The sequence below is a fragment of the Pseudophryne corroboree genome, chromosome 9 (assembly GCF_028390025.1).
Source record: "Pseudophryne corroboree isolate aPseCor3 chromosome 9, aPseCor3.hap2, whole genome shotgun sequence".
NCBI lineage: Eukaryota > Metazoa > Chordata > Amphibia > Anura > Myobatrachidae > Pseudophryne > Pseudophryne corroboree.
The window spans coordinates 26,607,683-26,629,046 of NC_086452.1; positions in this window are offsets into that span (position 1 = coordinate 26,607,683).

The window sequence follows — 21,364 nt, forward strand, 5'->3', positions numbered from 1 at the left end:
TTGGGAGCTGATTGGCTGGAGCACCGTTTATCATACACAACAAGTTTTAAAATGATAAAACTCATTGAGAAATCAGCCCCTCAAGTGTCACATGACCTGCAAATTGCCACATGATCTTGTCATATGATCTAACACATTTTATTTTATTATCATATCTAAAACTCCAATAAAGTGTACATACAACTATCACATTTTCATTGTACAGAATTTGATAGTTTTTAGAACATTTCCAATATTAAAATAGAAACTATATAAAGAATGGAACGAACAATCTGATTTCATAGAACATCAGAAAACATATGTACATCACTTGACGGCAAAATTGAAATGACATTTAGTATTCTCATTTATTATACAGCATGTGCGATAGACATGAGAATGAGAGAATAGATCTCTCATATGCTGCTTTCACATCGCAAAACCTGCTTTTGAAACAGTTCTTTAAATGGTTCTTAAAACGGGTCTGAGCAGTTAAACCCCCTTCACATCGCATGTTGTAACCAGTATATTACCATTTCATTACCGTTTTGGTACCTTTCACACTGAACCCGTTTCACCCTTAGAAAACAGTGGTTGTCATTATAAATGGACTTTTCTGACCCACACATTATTAATAATTATTAATGAATTAATTATTAATAATTTGGATAGTCGTACGATGGAACCCAGCAGCTTGAAGCATTTTAACCATGTTTTTATATACGAGTGCATCCTTGACTGTCCCAGTTATTTGTCTGCAGATTTCCTCATCCCCTCTGATTCTTAGCAGCTCCCTCACCTCTTCATCACTCCATGTTGCCATTGTATAATATATTTGCAGTAAGAAAACGCTTTTAAACCCACTCTCATGTGTCTCATGTGTTTTTCCTCCAGCGTCCTGCTTCTGCCTGGTGACATCACACATGGAGACAGCCTATCACCTCCGGTGGCTTGGAAATACCGTTTCAGAGCCTTTCACACTGCACAGTGAAACGGTTCTGAAACGGGTAGGACCCTGCTTTTTAACCGTTTCAAAATACCAGTATTTTGAAAACGGTAAATTCAAGGTGTCCCTTTCACACCGCAGCTACAACCGTTTAGGAAGGCTGAAAAATCGGCAATTTACCGGGTTAAAGCTGCAGTGTGAAAGGGGTAATAGAGAAGTGGCAGAGTAATGGAATGAGTAGATGGCATACTTGCCTACCTGACCCTCTCCATGAGGGAGACAATGCTCTGTTCCTGGACTTTCCTGGTAATGTATGATTGCCATCACCTATGGTGAAATGCCTTTCTTATCAATTAACTAGCTCATTACAGGTGATGGCAATTATACATTACCAGGAAAGTCCAGGAACAGAGCATTTTCTCCCTCATGGAGAGGGTCAGGTAGGCAAGTATGGTAGATGGAAGATCTTGGTGTCTTCTACAAAATTATAGAAAGGGAGAACGGAGAAAACATTTAGGTGCTGTAAGGGCGGAAGTTCTCTCCTGCCTTCTCGTTATGTCACTTCCTGGTCCTGATCACGAAGGGAACATAGACACAACCACTTAATCTGTGAATTCCACCATTTTGGCTGAGTCTATTTCTCTATTGCACATGCTCTATAATATAATATGAACACTAGAGGAAACTGATCGCTTAACATGTTGTCATCAAGTAAGGGGATCTGTTTTTTTGATGCCCCTGTCTTATAATCAGTGACAGGAATGTATTGTTTTAAACTGTAACATTTTTGTCCTGCTACGTATGTGTCCCCGGTTGGCCCTCTAAGACTGTGCAGTCAGTGAGCGACAGGGACACCGCCTCCCACATGCGTCTGGGTCATACTACCAGTAATACAGAAGAGGTGCACAGGATGATTTGTACTGTGGGATGACACGAGTGTACTAGATGGGGTGTGGATCATTAGAAAGACAGTGTCTAGGTCAACAATGTTTTGGTCGATCACAATAGGTCGACAGTCACTAGGTTGACAGGGTTTGAGGGTCGACAGGGTTTCTAGGTCGACATGTTCTAGGTCGACAGGTCAAAATGTTGACATGAGTTTTTCATGGTTTTTTGGTGTCATTTTCTCCGTACAGTGACCGGGAAGCCGAATTAGTGCACCGTGTCCCCTCGCATGGCTCGCGAGCTTCGGGCAGGTTACTATTCCCTATCGTAGTCCGCGTGGATATTTAAGTATGAAAAAGTTTTTTTAAAAAATGTGAAAAACTCATGTCGACCTTTTGACCTGTCGACTTAGAACATGTCGACCTAGAAACCCTGTCGACCTAGAAACCCTGTCGACCTAGAAACCCTGTCGACCTATAGTGGTCGACCTAAACATTGTCGACCTAGACACTGTCGATCTTCAGACCGGATCCCACTAGATGATGATGAGCAGCACCAGGGGCGTTTTAAGAAAGGAGGGGGCCCATGGGCAGACTCCGGGTCTATCCCCTCCTCTCCACGGCACCGTAGGTTCCGGCATTGTGCCGGAGTCTACTGCACATGTGCAAGTCTCCGGAAACATGGCGCCCTCCATGGTCCGGAGACAAATTTCGTACTGTGTGGCGGACATTTTGTGTATGATTTTTGTTGCGGCTGCTGAGACACCGGAAAGGTAAGTATTAAAACAACATGGGTGCAATGTGTGCAGTGTGGGCCTCCCTGGACCCAGGAGCCCGTAGGCACCGCACACATTGCACCCATGATAGAAACGCCAGTGAGTAGTACTATCATTCTTATTACATACCTCCCAACCATTAAGCAGCTACAACCAAGAAACCTGCCAAAAGGAGGTGTGGTCTCACCTGAAGGGGGGTGGTGGCCTTGAGTGGGAGGGCGTGGCCTCACAAGACTTTCCTCCCGTTTTCATCATTTTGAGGTTGTGCTTAGTGCTACCGGATCAGCTGGGCAGCCTCCGGCTAACCTCCCTGCACTGTATAGATGCCGTGCGCATTCAGGGATCACCGATTGCTTTGCTGTACAGAGCAGCGGTAAACAAAGGCTCCCCCAACCTTCCCCATGGCCACAGGACACTGCGGCCTGCAGGAGAGACAGCGGGACAGTTGGGAGGTGTGTTATTATTATCCAGTGGTTTTTTTCTATGAGAAAAGATACCAGTACTTCAGTACAGACTTATAGCAGCTCCCATACTCTGGTGGTGATTCAGCACTGTAACAGCATGCTGCACCAAGAGCCGGAGGCATCAAATCATCTGACTGACAGACTCCGTGTTACCCAGCCACAGAGAGAGAGAGACCCAAGCAAACATCAGGTATATGACAGTCAGGGGTGCTCTCTTCATAGCAGTGGCGTATTTATAATGCGTGCCCCAGGGGGGCCCACACCACACACCCTGCATCCATTTTTTCAAAACTTACCCTCTGGAGTCCCGCAGCAGCAGTGCCGCAGGAATCACCAGGTCATGTCCCCGGCGTTTCATGCATGCGCAGAAAGAAAATCTCTGGAAAAATGTCCGTCGAGCCATTTTCCCGGAGACCTGCGAATGAGCAGTAGACTCTGGGACAGCGCTAGGGTCCCCCAGTGACCCTAGTGCCCAGAGATAACTGCGCTGTCGGCAAGAGTGGAGGGGTCCCTGACAGAACCTGCCTCTTCTTCCTCTCTTGATACATCCCTGCTTCATAGCATATAGTCTACATATGGGGGGTAATTCCAAGTTGATCGCAGCAGGAATTTAGTTAGCAATTGGGCAAAACCATGTGCGCTGCAGGGGAGGCAGATGTAACATTTGCAGAGAGAGTTAGATTTGGGTGAGTTATTTTATTTCTGTGCAGGGTAAATAGTGGCTGCTTTATTTTTACACTGCAAATTAGATTGCAGATTGAACACACCACACCCAAATCTAACTCTCTCTGCACATGTTATATCTGCCTCCCCTGCAGTGCACATGGTTTTGCCCAACTGCTAACAAATTTGCTGCTGCGATCAACTCAGAATTAGGCCCATGTAGTATAATTGTCAGGAACCGCACACTTAGATCTAGATCATTATTTTATTATAATATATATATTTTTTATATTATACAAGAACAGACGGAGGGCGCGCAAGGTAAGATAAAACATTTGCGAATATCATTGCTCACATACATAGAGCATGCGTGTTTGTGGCGTGGATTGCCCTATTGTGTACTTTCCTTTCAGCATCATCTATCCATGAGACCTGTAATTAGTTGTACAGTAGAGGCAGATATATAGGTTACTTCCATTAGTCTCAGTCACCATTATTAGGCTAAGGAAGCAGGGGACAGAATTCTAAGGAAACATTTCTTTTAGCTGGAACTCATCTTTAAGACAGTCATCAAGTCATCGATGAGCTGAGGTTCTTGAATGAGTTCTAATATAGAACATGCTCAACTGAAGAACTAAAAATGAAATTACTTTGTAGAAAAGAAAATAATCAATTCAGCCATTAAAACCATAAACTCGCAGTGTATTTGTTTGTATAATCCAATAACCCCATAATGCAATTGCCAGGGCATTATTATTGAACGGTCTACACTTAATAGACTGTGCCTTATCTGCCAGTATTAGGACCCATGCCATTACCTACTTTTCTATTATGAAAGGCCATTTGTGTGCAGGTAATGACTATGACCTTAGACTTATAATATCTTGCTGATGCAACATTATAGCGTGACATCCTGAAAGCTACGGTATGATTCTGATAAAACAATTCACATTATACTGTGATTATTTTGCTTTATTCTGGGTTCAAATCAGCCTAGAGATAAAATCGGCAGAATACACAATCAACAACTTGGCGTCCTACTGTATGGGCAACATGTACGACAAGTAAAATCATTATGTCTTAATAAAATCAGTATAAAATACCAGCTTAAACAGTCCGAGCTGCAGGCTGTGCGGGGATTACAGAGAGTCTGCACGTATTTTTAAAGCAGCGATCATTTACAGGGTAAAGAAAACCTGGTTTTGCCTTGCAAATTATTGACCCTTTAAAAGTACGGGTAGACCTGCTGGAATTCCAGGCTCTTACCTGACCTCTACTCTACAGTATCACATGCACTGAACCTAATGAAGACATCGTCTTACATAAACAGCTAATAACGTTTACAAACATTTACTGTAGATACAAAAGTTCCTATATTTTGATTGGTGATCCGGTCTGAAGATCGACAGTGTCTAGGTCGACAATATTTAGGTTGACCACTATTGGTCAACAGTCACCAGGTCGACATGTTTTCACGGTCGACAAAGTTTCTAGGTCGACATGTTCTAGGTCGACAGGCCAAAAGGTCGACGTGAGTTTTTCTCATTTTTTTTTCTTTTTTTGAACTTTTTCATACTTAACGATCCACGCAGACTACGATTGGGAATAGTAACCTGTGCCAAGCACAATGGTAGAGGAGCGAGGCACCTTGCCCGAAGCGCGAGCCTTGCGAGGGGACACCCTGCACTAATTGGGCTTCCCGGGCACTGTACGGATAAAACGACACAAAAAAACCCATGAAAAACTCTTGTCGCCCTTTTGGCATGTCGACCTAGAACATGTCCCAACAGCGGCATCCCACATGCCAGTTTACTGACAGCTACTATGTAAGTATATTACCCCTCTCCCCCAAACCATCTCTACCTGATTTCTAACCCTAAGCTAACCTACCCCCCGCTTGCAGCATATTCCTGACCCTTCGCCTTTAGGGGTCTATTCATGAAGCAATGAAAAGTGTGGCAACCAATCAGCTGCTCTGTGTAATTTGATTGTATGCAAATTATAAATGTTACGTCAATGCTGATTGGTTGCCATGGTCAACTTCTCCACTGGCTCACTTCTCCACTCTTATCATTGCTTCATGAATAGACTCCTTAGGGCGGGATTCAATTCTGTTCACCCGTTTCCACACTCGTTCTGTTTCTGCCCTCAGGGACGTTGTATCATTATTTCAGCTCGCTACCCCCAGAGTAGCGAGGCACCCAAACATTTACACAGTAAACCTGATTACTATGGGCAAAATATGCGCAATAACGGAGATCATTTTAGAAAGGAAATTGGTCGTGATATGTCATTTGAATCTCACCCTAAGTGTCTGAACCTAACCATCCCTACTTAGTGCCTAACACTAACCCCCCATTTTAGTGCCTATCCCTAATCCTCACTCTTGTATCCTAACCCTCTCCCATCCCCGGCAGCCTAACCCTAATCCACACCCTAGTGCCTAAACCTAAGGCAACTGCATCCTATTTGCAGAGGTCAGCGCCTATGACTCATAAATAAGATTGACAGGAGGCCATAGGAGGTGATAAGCAGTGATGGTACAAAGGCCCCGGCAATTGCAGTCCAATTAATCGAATGGTCTGTTAGCAGAAGGCAAATAAAGTTCTGTCACGTGATCTGCTCGAATATTTTATCCAGAACATTTACACCAAATGCTAAGTGTAATAACATAAGATCAGTGTGTATTTATAATGATAGATGTATTCAGCTTAAGGTTTATATGTCACAGAAAAAATAATAATCATGTTGCAATTTCTGTTATCTTTTACAAGGTGTCAGATAAACGATAACTAGAATCTGATTGGTTTCTGTAAACCCACACTTTAATAAATATACCACCAAAAGACCACCACCTTTACTGTCACCAGTGGTGCTGAGAGAGGGAGGGAGCAGGTACTATTTACCCAGGCCTGATGGAGGGGCCCAAGTGCCCATCTCCCCTTAGCTGGCAGCAGCACTTGCATCTCATCTTCTCAACCCAGCACACGCTGCTGTCAGGGCCGTCTTTTAGTATGGGCTCAATGGACACTTTCCCAAGGGCCCCATGAGTCTAAGGGCCCTAGGCTGATAGGTGAGGGTCCCCTTTTTCCAGGGATACCAACTTTTTGAAAATCGGCGCTGTGGAACCTGAGATATCCGACTTTTAAGCAGTGGTCCCCATCCGAACCTGTTAATTGCTCTTCCCAGACAGATATCTCGGGTTCTTTCTGACTTCAAGTTTTTTTGAGGGTATACTCCAAAATCTGGGACTCTCCCCTTTTGGTGGACACTGGCAGGTTGTCCCTACTATGCCCAGAACCAGAGATATCGGCCTTCCAGCAGCTGGTCCCTGCTCCAGCTCCACACGCCTGGTATGCAGTATTATATTTTTGTTGGTTGATTACTCTGGTTCCTGAACTCTGATCCCCAGGTCCCCAGTACCTCCTGAAAGGTGCCCCCAGTACCTCCTGAAAGGTGTCCCCAGTATACCCTGAAAGGTGTCCCCAGTACCTCCTGAAAGGTGTCCCCAGTACCTCCTGAAAGGTTCTCCCAGTATCCCATGAAAGGTGTCCCCAGCACCTCCTGAAAGGTGTCCCCAGCACCTCCTGAAAGGTGTCCCCAGTACCTCCTGAAAGGTGTCCCCAGTATCTCCTGAAAGGTGCTCCCAGTATCCCATGAAAGGTGTCCCCAGCACCTCCTGAAAGGTGCCCCCAGTACTTCCTGAAAGGTGTCCCCAGTATCTCCTGAAAGGTGTCCTCAGTATCTCCTGAAAGGTGTCCCCAGTACCGCCTGAAAGGTGGGACTCTCTAGTTTTATATTCCATTGAAAGCTAAGAAATCTATTGCCAGGAATGAGAGATATCTGCAGTCAAGCAAGCTACCCACCCACCGGAAAAATTATGAATATTAAGCCCACTCCACTATCCACCCCTCCCCTGCGTATTAACCACCTCCTACCACCCTGGAAGTCATGTACCTGGTCCCCTGCATTCAGCCCAATGCAGTGTTCTGCCCCATCTCCCACCATCTGTGCAGTACAGGAGTAATTAGCAGAAATTACTGCTCCAGGTCCTACATGCTGAGTGGAAGATAGGACACCCCCTACCGCCCGTGGGACATCAAAGCAGCCGCTGATAGCACCCCCCACCCCTGCCGCTGGAGGATGGGCAGGGACCCCAGAGCATTGCTTTGTCCAGGGGCCTACACTGCTGTTAAGACGGCCCTGGCTGCTGTGTGCTGGGCTGCAGTGTTATTTCCATGGTTATTGTACCGCCTGATAAATCAAGTCTTGTTTTTTTTTTTATTACAGTTATACATTTAAAAACTCAAACATCATTGAATACTTAGACTTTTAATTCCCCTCTACATTTAATTTTGAAATGCTTAATTTACATTAGTTTTAAAAGACATGGGTGTTGATTTATCAAGCAATGAAAAGAGTGGAGACATGGACCAGTGGAAAAATTACCCATAACGGCCAATGAGTTTCGAGGAAGCATTTATAAAGCACATGCTATAAAATGGTAGGTGCATGCGGATTGGTTGCTATGGGCAACTTCTCCACTCTTTTCATTGCTTGATACATCAACCCCAAGATCAGATACGTAGTTTTTTTAAATACGGTATCTCTTTTTCCCCCCAACTCGTAAAATGTCAGTGTATCCAACCACAGGAGCAGTCTTTCTGTCTGGGGCAGCTGATTGGTTGGATGATCTCATCCAATCAGCTTCCTCGCCACACTTGGCACAGACCTGCTTTGATCTATAAATCTTTAGGACTTTACAGCATACAGGCGTCTGTCCCCGGTGGGTACCCAAGAAATATTTTGGACTGGATAGTAATTGGGATGGGGGAGGAGGGGGGATGGGGTGTCTTTATTTTAAGGAAAGATAGATTTGGGAGATATTTTGAATATTTTCAGCAGATCAGAGTTAAAACCTTCATTGACAAGATATAAGACATCTAAATAGTAACGTGTGTAAATGTGATTTTTAAATATCTGTAACCACAGTCCACCTAAGCCATGAATAACATCATCCTCCGGAAAAGAGTACGTTATATTTCTGCGGTGTGCCTTACCTTTTCATGCATTTTGAGTAGACTGCCGAGGATGTTTCATATGAAATAATTTCCCTGGGTACGTATTATATACATTTCAGCTCCGGACTCTACCTAACAAACACCAAGATTTCCTGGCTCCCTCCACTCAATTACATCCAGTAGCGGCGTTTGTCTGATGTATATGCATGATTTTGTTTGTGGAGTCACTCCGGAAATGTAATAAAGGCAGAGTCGTAGATCGGCGCACGAATATTTCTTTTCCATTACAATGAAATATATCATTTTTAAATTGCTTTATCTGGTATTATTTTTAGAGTAGGAACAACTTCTCTTCTTCAGGTTTGGGCGAAATATTATAACTTGCTCCCAAGCAGCGTTCTGTATCACCCCGTGACAAGGATCCTGTTACCGGGAGATATGTGTCGATATATTTATAGAAGAGATGCTTCATTACCGGCGTTGAGGTCCCTCCAGCTCAAAGACTTTCAACCTTCGCCAATAGCTCAGGCAGCAGTGTCGGGCTGTTAAACTGCTTTAATAGGAACTGAACCCAATATCTTGCTCTTAAGCCATGAAAGCCTCTCCTTTTATTGGCTTATGCCATCATGCTTGGTTAAGTACGAGGCACAGCTATTTTAACGGTTTCGCCTGGACCCCAGAAGGACTTGACAGTTAAATGAAAGTTGTCCGTCTTCTTCTTGCTCCTGTAAGATTGGGTAATAAAAGGGTACAACCTGGAAGCAACTCAGACCAATCGCACAGACAAATAAAAAGAAATGTAATAAGGATTCGGAAAGATGCAATAGGGAAAAGTTTGAGTATTTGAGTCATTGTTCAAAGAGAAACTGATAGTAAAAAAAAAATCCATAGTGTGTGCTTTTAAAGAGATTTATTGTATAGAGAGCCGGGGAGGTATCACAGACCTGAATAAAGAGCATGCCTCAGCATTTTCTGCCCTGATGGAGACGTATTCCTCTGTTCCAGATAGTTAAATATCTGCTGGGCTGCATTTGCTGGTAAATAATTATTAATTGGCTTTTGCTAAACAAAACAAAAAAAAAAATGTTGCGATGCAATTTGTAATTTTAATTGAACTTGAATAGTAAAATTATTTCCAGTTGGTTATTTGGGAAAGTTAATAGATTTCGAAGAATTTGTATTTACTGGAACTGGAAGCCTGATAGTGACTTGGTAATATTCTGCCGGCAGATTCATGGATTTCTTCATTATTCGTGTATAATAATGGCAAGTGACTGGTAGAATTTCAAGTGTTGTATTAAAGTATCTTATATGACACTGTAAATCTACATTGTTACATTTTATGTAATACTTTCTTTCCTTTACATCCCAGTCCTATCTCATTAGAGGGACTAGGTTAGACTGAATATCCACCGCTGTGAGGATATTTTTACACACAAAGTCCTCCATAGAACCTAGGGGGTCATTCCGAGTTGTTCGCTCGCTAGCAGTTTTTAGCAGTCGTGCAAACGCTAAGCCGCCGCCCTCTGGGAGTGTATTTTATCTTAGCAGAAGTGCGAACGAAAGGATCGCAGAGCGGCTACAAAAAAAAAGTGCAGGTTTAGAGTAGTTCCAGACCTACTCAGCGCTTGCGATCACTTCAGACTGTTCAGTTCCGGATTTGACGTCACAAACACGCCCTGCGTTCGGCCAGCCACGCCTGCGTTTTACCTGGCACGCCTGCATTTTTTCGAGCACTCCCTGAAAACGGTCAGTTGACACCCAGAACCGTCCACTTCATGTCAATCACTCTGCGGCGGCCATTGCGACTGAAAAGCTTCGCTAGACCTTGTGTAAAAATACATCGGCTGTTGTGAAAGTACGTCGCGCGTGCGCATTGCGCCACTTTTTCACTTAATTGCTGCGCTGCGAACATTTTTATCTAGCGATCAACTCGGAATTACACTTAGTCCTCCATAGAAAAGAATCACATTTACTTACTAAAAGATAAGTAACATTGAGCTTTAGGGTGGGAATCCAGTTGAGCGCAAATGGTGCAAATTGCTGTTGCCGCAGCATTTAAACCCCAACAATGGGCAATTCACACCCAAATTCACTCAATTGTGCTCGCTACCCTACGGGGTAGCGAACACTGTTCAGCGAGATCCCGCTGCCATAAAGCAGGTGCGCATATTTGGACAGGCGAATCCGCTCACCCTCAATTGAACAGTGGCGCTGAAGACGGGGGAGGGTACTAATTAACCAGGCCCAGGTCTGATGAAGGTGCCCAGGATCCCCAACCCCCCCTTCCCTGGTAATAGCAGTTGCAGCTCTTCTCCTCAGCCTAGCACTGGCTGCTCTGTGTTGGGCTACAGTGTGGCCTGGGAGGAGCTTAAAATACAATTTTTTGTGTATTTTTTTCTAAGGGTGCATGGCCGCGCCTCTTTGGATTAGACCGCACCCCCTGAATAGTACCTGGACCCATCCAGGCTCTTTACTGCCCTGCAATTGAATTCCCCCTCAGTGTTAGTACAAGAAATTCTTATGGGAAATTCAGAGCAGTAATATCTAGTAACAGGGGTCCTAAGGGAAATTCAGTGCTGTACTGTTTACCAAAAGGCTACATGTAAAAGTATCCTGTATTTATTATGCATGCAATAATAGTGTATGTATATGCGACCCCTCAGTGCAGCATATGTCCAGAAAAAAAGTTACTTGCTGTTTTTGCTTTGCTCCTGACTCACAATCAGCAGCTCAGTAACCAGTGACATAAACTTTCTATCCGCCGATGTCAGACCGCATGACATCATTACACAATAACCTTACCACTAAATGTGAAGTAACTTAACTAGAAATAACAAAACAGAAAAATACTGACACAGACCACTGAAATGCCATTAAAATCGGTAAACCGTTATTTATTTTAATTATACTACTTAAACCAGAGGTTCTCAAACTCGGTCCTCGGGGGCACACACAGTGCATGTTTTGCAGGTAACCCAGCAGGTGCACAGGTGTATTAATTACTCACTGACACATTTTAAAAGGTCCACAGGTGGAGCTAATTATTTCACTTGCGATTCTGTGAGGAGACCTGCAAAACATGCACTGTGTGGGCCCCCGAGGACCGAGTTTGAGAACCTCTGACTTAAACTAAGTATGGTGGCAAATAAGAAAGAACGGCCGGATCAGCAGTGACATTACGACTTATAGCCACTACGCATGTCCACGACATGACTTTATTTTTCTCATTGGCTACGCCAATAAGCGCTGAGTCTCCAACTCTCTCTCCAATACACCGTAATAGGTCCGGCCACATAGCCAAGCCCAATGACCCCCTGGTAAGGAAGGCCAGAGTATACAGTGTATTGGGCAAAGAGCGCACCTCCAAACAGCGGAGCAATAGCCGCTGTACTGACGTTCTTTCCCGCCACACACCGGCTCGGCAGGAGCTAGTGCCGCCACCATACTATAACACAACTAACTATACCCTAACTAACTCAAGCCATACCTTCATCCGTCAAATGGATGCCATCAGTTCTCAATAAATGGGCATCCTTAACAAATAAGTGGGTGGGAGACTACTGCGCCACCAAAATCCTAACCGCACTACAGGAATGGCCAGGGGAGGAGAGGGGAGGGAAACGACCTGTCCCAAAGTGAAAACCTGCCACAGAATAGCATGCCCCGGGTTCTCAGGAGAAAAGCAGGGCAAAATCCAACGGGACCCTCACCGTTCAAACGGTGACGAGTGGCCAAAAAAGGCTACAGGTCAAGTCCAGTCGAGGGAAAACAAGCAGACAGGGAAACAAGACAGAGCAGAGGACACCCTCGCAGACTTACACAGAAAGTGACATGCAGCCAAGCGAAGGCACCCCGGCCCGTCCGCCCGCCTGCCTGCCCGTTGCTCCGCAAGCGAACTGAAGCAAAACAAAACTGAAAATTAAACTTTAGTCAAACCTCCGAAAGGGCCGGCCCGATAGTGGACATAAACTGTATAGGTATTGGATTACCAGCGACCAAGCAATTTAATCTCGGCGTCTGAGAAACCCAAGGATGCTGCCATTGTCACAGCCTAAATGCGAAAGGAATGCATGCCATACATTGATGGCGACAATCCCAAAGCAAGGAGATAATTCCACCGAAAGTGGTAGACTGTCAAAGGGGACCCATCAGGGTGCAGGATCCAACGCTCCACCACCACGAGGCCGCAAACCACAGTACGCATGAGCCAATGTGTTACGGCAGGCTGGTAAGGCAACCCAATGCCTATGCCCCAGCCGCCCATGCTCAATAACTGATCCCCAACAAGTGAACATTGCCCGATATTTTACTACCGTGGCTGGAGCCACCGACTGGCATGCCAAAGCAGTTATCCCTGCCATATATCCTGCCAACAATGAGAAGGGCAGGAGGCCAATGAACGGAACCTATCCCACTGTCACCTAGAAAGAGCGTTGGCAATCCCATTATCTACCCCTGGAACATGAAGCGCAACAAAGTGTACATTAATACGCAAGCAGCGAAAGACCAGATGGGCCAACAAGCGAAGAACAGGGAGCGAAGATGATTTGTTGCCCGTTGATAGCCTGAACCACGCCCAGATTGTCACACCAGAAGACCACGTGCCGGTCTCTAACCCATTCACCCCACAGCTCCAATGCAACTATAATGGGGAAAAGTTCCAGCAACAAAAGGTTTTGGGTTAAGCCCCACTTGAACCAGGAATCCGGCCAAAGGGCAGCAGACCATGCACCATTGAGGTATGCACCGTATCCCCAGGAACCTGACACATTGGTGAACAACTGGATACCTGGACTGTGGACCGTGTTTGACCGCCAAATGGATACAACATTGAACTCACTTAAAAAGGCATCCCAAACTCGCAGATCCCTGCAAAGCTTGGATGACAACCTAATGAAGTGATGTGGCCGACGCACACCAGTCGTCCCCGCTCCAATTTGCGACAAAAAATCCTTCCCATGGGAATGACCCGGCAAGCAAAATTGAAAAGACCGAGAAGGGATTGGCACTGGCGCAAGGTAACCTTGCCGCCTGCCAATGCCCTCTCAATCCCTCCACGCAGTTTGGCACCTATGGACAAATGGCAGCAGCCTGCCGCAGTATCTATTTCAATGCCTAGATACGAGAGGCAAGTGCAGGGAGCCTCACATTTGTCTGGAGCGACCGGTACCCCGAATTCAGAAAAGAGTGCTTTCAAGGAGAAAAGTAAATGCGCACACCTGTCTGAATTGGAAGGCCCCATGCTGTCCAGATAGTGGGTGACTCCCGTTTCACCCGTTCCAACCCAAACACACCAATGGATAAATTAACTAAAATCCTCGAAAAAAAGCACAGGGGACCGAGCAACCCATGGGAAGGCATTTGTCGATGTAAAATCCGTCGTCCAGCCTAAAGCCCATGAAACGAAACAAATCAAGGTGTAATGGCAAAAGACGAAATGCAGATTCAACATCAACTTTACCCAATAACGCATAGGGTTACGCTCTGACTAAGTGCAACATGTCATCAAACGACTGATATGTAACCGAGGATAGCGCTGCGGGAATTGCATTGTTAAATGACGCGCCATGCGGGTAAGACAGGTGCTGGATTAGTCTAAATGCACCAGTAGTTTTTAGACCACTCCGATCTGGGATAACACCAAATTCGGCAAAGGGGGTGAAGCCACGGGGCCATGTGACCCAGCAGCACCTCCTTGGCCACTTTGCCTTTCAGAATGTGGGGAAGGTCTCTGGCCGAGCGTAAGTTCCGAGGAGCCGAGTAAGGGACCTCACTAATGGGAAGGTGAAATCCCCCAGTAAACCTGTCCAGCAAAAATTGCGCCTGAGGGCGAAGTGGCGAGAGGCCTGCTAGAAATAAACAGACCATGAATCATGTTCAGAAAGCGCACGATGTTCATGGCCTCTTCTGGGCTCGTCTCCAGATAACAGGCTGAGAAGGTGTAGAAGCTATTGAGCCAGTTAACATAGGACCTATAGGCGTCCTCACTTATCCCACTCTTCTTCTTGGCTGCCACGAAAGCCTTGCGGGTCTTGGATGTCAAGGCAAAGACATCCAAGTAATCCCCGCTATTGATACGATACCATATCCGTGGGAGGAGACTATGCAAGACCTTGGTGTACGGGCAATGCACGACATCGATGGGGCTGCCCTGTTCCAGACTGCCGCTACTGCTCCTGTGCCTATGGCGATGCGAACGCTTACCGCACTTGCGGGAATACCCGTGCCTCTGGCGTTAACCCTTGGAAAGCTCCGCATGCCCCTTGCCACTCGCAGCCTCGACCGCCTCGCCCTGCTGCCCTAGTGCGCAATCAACATCAGTCTCACCTGATGAGGAGGCTTGGGAGTCCTGTCTTGGGGCGGTCGATGCGGAAGACTGCTCGCTGTCGCTGGAATCGCTCTCCACCATGTCCACCTGATCTGAAACACGCGAGGGAACAGATGGTGCCAGCGAAGAGCCAGGCAATTGGTTATTTGCAGACGCCTGCGCACCGGACCCATCGGCAACCAGTGAGTGCTGTCCCACAGAAGAAATAGGAGCGTCGCATAACAATATCAGTTGAGTGACCAGCGGGGTCAGGGCAGACCGCAAGTCACTGAACCGCCCCATAGAGCCACTCCCTGATACCTGCGCAGTCAACAGGGGAGTCAAAATCCCTATGACGGAAACCAGTAGCGCAGTAATAGATGCCTGTGTCCCCGGTCGCAGGTGCGGGTCCTGCCGCTGGCGTAATAGGGAGTGCAATGCCACTAACGGAAGGTTCACCTCCAGCCAAAGACCCAGAACCCCCATCCGGATGTGCAGGACATTGAGCTGTGCATCCAGTACTACGCCCAGTGACTGCCTGAGGCAGGCTGGCACCGACCAGGGGGTTCACCGCCCGACGGGGGGTCCTCGAATCAGGCCAACCCGGAGTGACCACTGATGCCAGAGTGTCCGCCGCAGGAGACTGAGCCATGCTAAAAACAGTGGCAACCCGCTGGCTGTGTACAACAGTACCACGCCTCCTGGTACGCCTAGCACAAGCCCAGGCACCACGTGACAAGATGGGTGCATGTGCTGCTGCCCCCACATGTGCCCCACGACCCTGTGAGGACCCCTCAGCATTATTATTATTGGGGACTGAACCCCTGGGGGCTGGAACATCATGCCCTCCAGGGGACAGCCACTGCCTCCCCCTTGTGGGCCGATCATGTGGCGCAGCCATACCTCTGGAGGCTGACACATCAGCACCTCCAGGGGTCAAATGTGCCTGTTTCCCCCCACGAAGCCGGGGGACCAAGGCAGAGGCAGGAGAAGCGCTGGCAGGAGCTGGGACCTGCCGGAGGCCACCTGAGCGCATTGTGGGTCCCCCGGCGGAAGTAACCATGAGACCGCCGGGGGAAGCACCCGCGAGCGCACCCGTGGCAGCAGGCAACACAGAAGGGCTACAGTACTGGCGTCATCGAGTGGGGAACTCTGCTGTAGCCGCCCCCAACCCAGCAACCAGGTAGCGGGCAGGGGGGAGTGCCCATCTGTGTGGGCGAGCAGCCATTACAATGCAGCAAATAATGAATAGAAAATAGAAAAAGAAAAAAGGACAAAGATAGAGAGGAAGAGTGAAAGAAATAATGAAGAGCAAGAAGAGGATTGTAAAATAAAAAGTGTGGCATCTGGGAGGCTGAGGGTAGAGGTAGTGGCTGTGTGCTGGTTACACATGTCCTCTGTGCAGGGAGCCGCCATGTTGGAGACCAAGCCAAGCCAATAGGAATCCCAGTCCGTGTCCAGCCAATCCGGTGCTGTTTCTCCTTATAAAAAGGGGTGGATGCTTAGCTATGGTGCCAGTGCTTCAAGTTACTTGCTGCTGTAAGGTGCTCAAGCTCTGTGGTCCAAGGTTAACCCCTGGTATCCTGGTTCTGTGGAGGCTGCCCTGTGGCCAGTTCTGTTATTGTAATCTTTTGCTTCCAGTCCACCTGACCTTGTGGTTTAACTGCTGGGTCCTCTATCTGGTAGAGGGTATCCGTTTGCTGTCAGTACTCACAGTGATCCTCTCTTCAACATTGTTCTTCAAGTCAACTCGTCATTCAGTGTTCTTCAGCATCGTTTACAAATCACAAGTCATGTCTTCATCCAGTGTATTTCAGCATCATTTTCAAATCACAAGTTATTTCCTCATTTGGTGTTCTTCAGCATTGTTTACAAATCACAAGTCTTCTCCTCATTCAGTGTTCTTCAGCATCGTTTACAAATCACAAGTCACTTCTCCATTCAGTATTCTTCAGCACTATCTACCAGTCACGAACATTTTGTTCTTCAGAACTCACTCAGACTTAACTCCTAGTTGTGGTGTATTATCGAAGTCTCATTAAAACTGAATTCATCTTTCTTCAGTGTATCGTTCTCAGTCATTGTCCTCATTGCTTATCCCTCTTCATCTTCGGGCCAACTCTTCAATCCATGAGTAAGAACTATATTCAGCCACCTTGTTTCCTTCCCTTGCCGAAAGCTGCTCCCTCAGTCAACTGTCAGTCGTCAGATCCTCAACTCAAGCCGAGCGTGACACAGTGGTGCAAGTAGACAATTTTTTTTTAGTGGTACGAATAGTAAAAATGGGCATGGTCACGTGTCGCGAGGGGGCGTGGTCACACAAAACTAGGGGAGTGGCTACATGACAATAGGGGCATGGCCACATTATGCTACTAACAAGTAATGCCTCTTACACATTATGCCAAACACTGTAATGCCCATTACACATTATGTCACATACTGTAATGCTTATTAAACATTATGCTACACACTGTATTGCTTATTACGCATTATGCCACACACTGTAATGCTTATTAAACATGCCACACACTGTAATGCTTATTACACATTATGCCACACACCGTAATGCCCATTACACATTATGCCAGCCACCGTAACATCCATTACACATTATGCCACACACAGCGTAATGCCTATTACATATTATGCCACACACAGTTATGCCACTGACACCATTTACAAAAATGCCCTTTATAAAATATGGCCCAGTGGTGGGATGGTGGTACTGCTTACCATCACCATATTTCTTACTGGTACTCCGTACTAAGGCCCTCATTCTGAGTTGTTCGCTCGCTAGCTGCTTTTAGCAGCATTGCACACGCTAGGCCGCCGCCCTCTGGGAGTGTATCTTCGCTTAGCAGAATTGCGAATAGAAATTTCTTAGCAGTTTCTGAGTAGCTCGAGACTTACTCCTACACTGCGATCAGCTCAGCCCGTTCCGTTCCTGGTTTGACGTCACAAACACGCCCTGCGATCGGCCAGGAACTCCCCCGTTTCTCCAGACACTCCCGCATTTTATCCTGGCACGCCTGCGTTTTTTCGCACACTCCCAGAAAACGGTCAGTTTCCGCCCAGAAACACCCACTTCCTGTCAATCACACTCCGATCACTTCAACGATGAAAAATCTTCGTTCGGACGTGAGTAAATCTACTAAGTTTTGTGCTAAAATACTTAGCGCATGTGCACTGCGTACCATGCGCATTTTCGCATTAATCGTTCCGTTGCGAAAATCGTCAACGAGCGAACAGCTCGGAATGGCCCCCAAAGTAACAACCCTGACCATCCTACTTTCAGCATTGGATACATTAGAACGTAAATATCAACAATTTTTTGATGCAGCATGCAAACAGATTGTACAGTACCTTTAACCTAACACTGGGGGGGGGGGGGGGTAAGGGGGTTTAGATGCGTTATCCCTTCCTTTGAACTCTTGCAGTGCTGAGGACAAGATGGACTTGTCCTTAGCACTTGTGAGGTATATGCAGAAGATGAGTTCCACTTGTCATTGACATTGAAAGAGTTAAACATACACAATATTTTGGACAATACCAAAGTTGCTCACAGGTTTACGTTGTCAATTCCCTTTTTGCAGGTTTCCATTTCATAGGTTCCCTGTAGCCATTATAAAGAGGAATTTTCTGATTCTCTCAGGTCTGCTTCTTGCTGCAGATATGAAAAGTTAGAAGTTTGAATCCCATGGGATAAAAGCACCATGAAAATGTTATCATTATTTCTGTCCAGCTTCTTAAAAGTGATGGTTCACTACATATTTAGGCTGTAAATGGTGGATTACGTTTAACTTCTCGATTCTCCATTAAATTTGCAATTTATACAAAAAAACTTAATATGAGAGACCAATATACACTCATGGCTTAAATGCTCACTTAAACTTCTTCCATTATATTACAGTGCAATTATTTATAAAGTTACCTGCACAGTGAAGAGATTTGTTCTATATATCGGGCATACAGTACTGTAAATGTGCTTGCTGCATGCCATAGGTTGCCTAGATATTGCATTTGTCCACTTTAGGGGGTCAATTTACCAGCGTTGGTTTTGCTGAGGTTTTGAAATCCCTGCACATTCCCAGCAGTTTTTATAGGGTTTTATAAACCACCCACCTTTCATATTTATAATGGGTGCAGTGTATACGATGCACATGGGACCCCCGGGTCCAGGGGGGGCCACACCCTGCACTCATTATTTTCAATACTTACTCTCCGTAGTTTTATGACCAAACCGCCATGAAAACCGCTATAGAACTGCTGAAAATGCGAAATTGCTGCTTAGTATATACTGTACAGTATACTCCTAGGAGCTCACCTTTCTGCTCCCAGGAGAAGCCTCCTCACCTACAGTTGTTCCTACGCTTGTAAGTAGGAGGAAATATCTGAAGAAGTGAATAAGTGTAAGCGTAACATGGAAATGGGTCCTCCTATAGCTTGTGTCCCGATTGATAAGATTAAAGTTATACCGCTCAGTTATTTACACCTTACGTGAATTATGAGCGTTAGGGGAAATCAAGCACTGCTATAATTACAGCTGGCTTGTTGTACGGCTAAAACAAAACTGGTCCCATTGAATGTATGGGATCACTCCTGATTTCACTCTGAACTGGTGCAAACATCAAGTCCCTTTGTCGAGTAGAAATGGATGCAAAGCAGGAACACAGACACTAGGGGGCACCATATAAATAAATGATAATAATCAACCTTACAATGGACCTGATTATAAATCGGATGCATCGGCTATTTCGAACGCAGTGGCGCCATGTTTTTCATATGTGCATGCATCTGAGGCGCACAATGCACATGCATCCTGATTTCGTTCATTCAGAGTCGCAGTCTCCCCACACATGGGGAGAACATACAGACTCCACACAGATATGGCCCTGGTTGGAATCAGACCCATGGCCCATGTACTGTGAGGCACTAATACTAAGCATTGTACTACCAGCCTTCCACCGTGCTTTGAAGGAAACATACCCACCATACTTTGTTCCCCTTACGTGCCCCATATCATTCATTTATATATATTTGACTTTTGAAATTATTGGATGTTCCTGTATCTGCTTTTGAGGTTCCGCACTTTTTGTACCTGTGGTTGTGCAGCTTCTGCATTTACGACAATGGATGAAAACTGTATTTCTTGTGTTAATAAAGGGTCTATTTCCTATTATATATGGTATAAAGCTTGAAGCCATCTCATTGATCATGTTGGGTGCTCTTTGTATATTATTCTGGGGCGTCAAGGTGAGATCTGTTTTAGTGCCTCATCCTTCAACAGAATGTGCCGGAGCTTTCTGAGGATTTTCTCCAGGTTTCTTGATGAGATTCTTCATTGTGTAATAAAAAATAATACCTTTTCTTTGTTCCTTAAGTGTCTTCTTATTGTTATATCAAAGAGTAGAGTCTACAGTATGTCCAACTATTCTATGTCCCCATTCAACAAATTCTTCTCCATACTGTACATTCCTACTTTTCTAGATTTCTTTTTACTAGTATTTTCTGTGATCCCTAAACGAGTACTGTATTCCTTTTTATTATGGTCAGGATTTTGCATGACCCTATGGGAATATTCTACAACTATTTAGGACTTTCCAACCGGTAGATGTTCTGTTTTGTAAATACTGTATTGGCTGCAGAAATCAATTGACTTGTTCAATGTTATTTGGACGGCAGAGATGATGGACAAGGAAAATTCCTGTGTATTCTATCAAAGATAATCTCACATCGATACAATTGTCAGGAATGTCCACATCAATGCACCTGAAATACAGTGTGATATTATTTATATCGCCATCAATTGGAACTTCAACACAACAAGGTGTCAAGTGACGTCCACCTTTGTACTGTGCAGCACTTACCCTTGCAGGTGTAATGAGCTCCAATATAATATTCACAATTTACGCAGTACAGGGAAAGGGCTATTTATAGATGTGCTCTGCTAAAGAGCAATTATTCACATTTAAATATCTATTCCATACAGTATATTAGCTGGAACAACTCAAGAAACCTTTCTGAAGCTTGATAGTACGTATAACCAAAAACATTGTGCATCTACAGTAGTTGGTTTATTTTAATAAATGTGAGACTAAAACAGCTGATTCATACAGTGCACTCAGTGCTTTATACATGTTATGCCGAGAGCTTGTAAATGGCTGTATAATGACCAAAGTGATTGCATCTCTGACAACTTACCCATTTTATTTTACCTTGCTTAACCAGGTAAAAAATGGCCCATTATCTAAAGCTATTTTTGACTGACTCATGCAATTACTCTAAGCAACATGATGGCACAGTGGTTAGTATTGCTGCCTC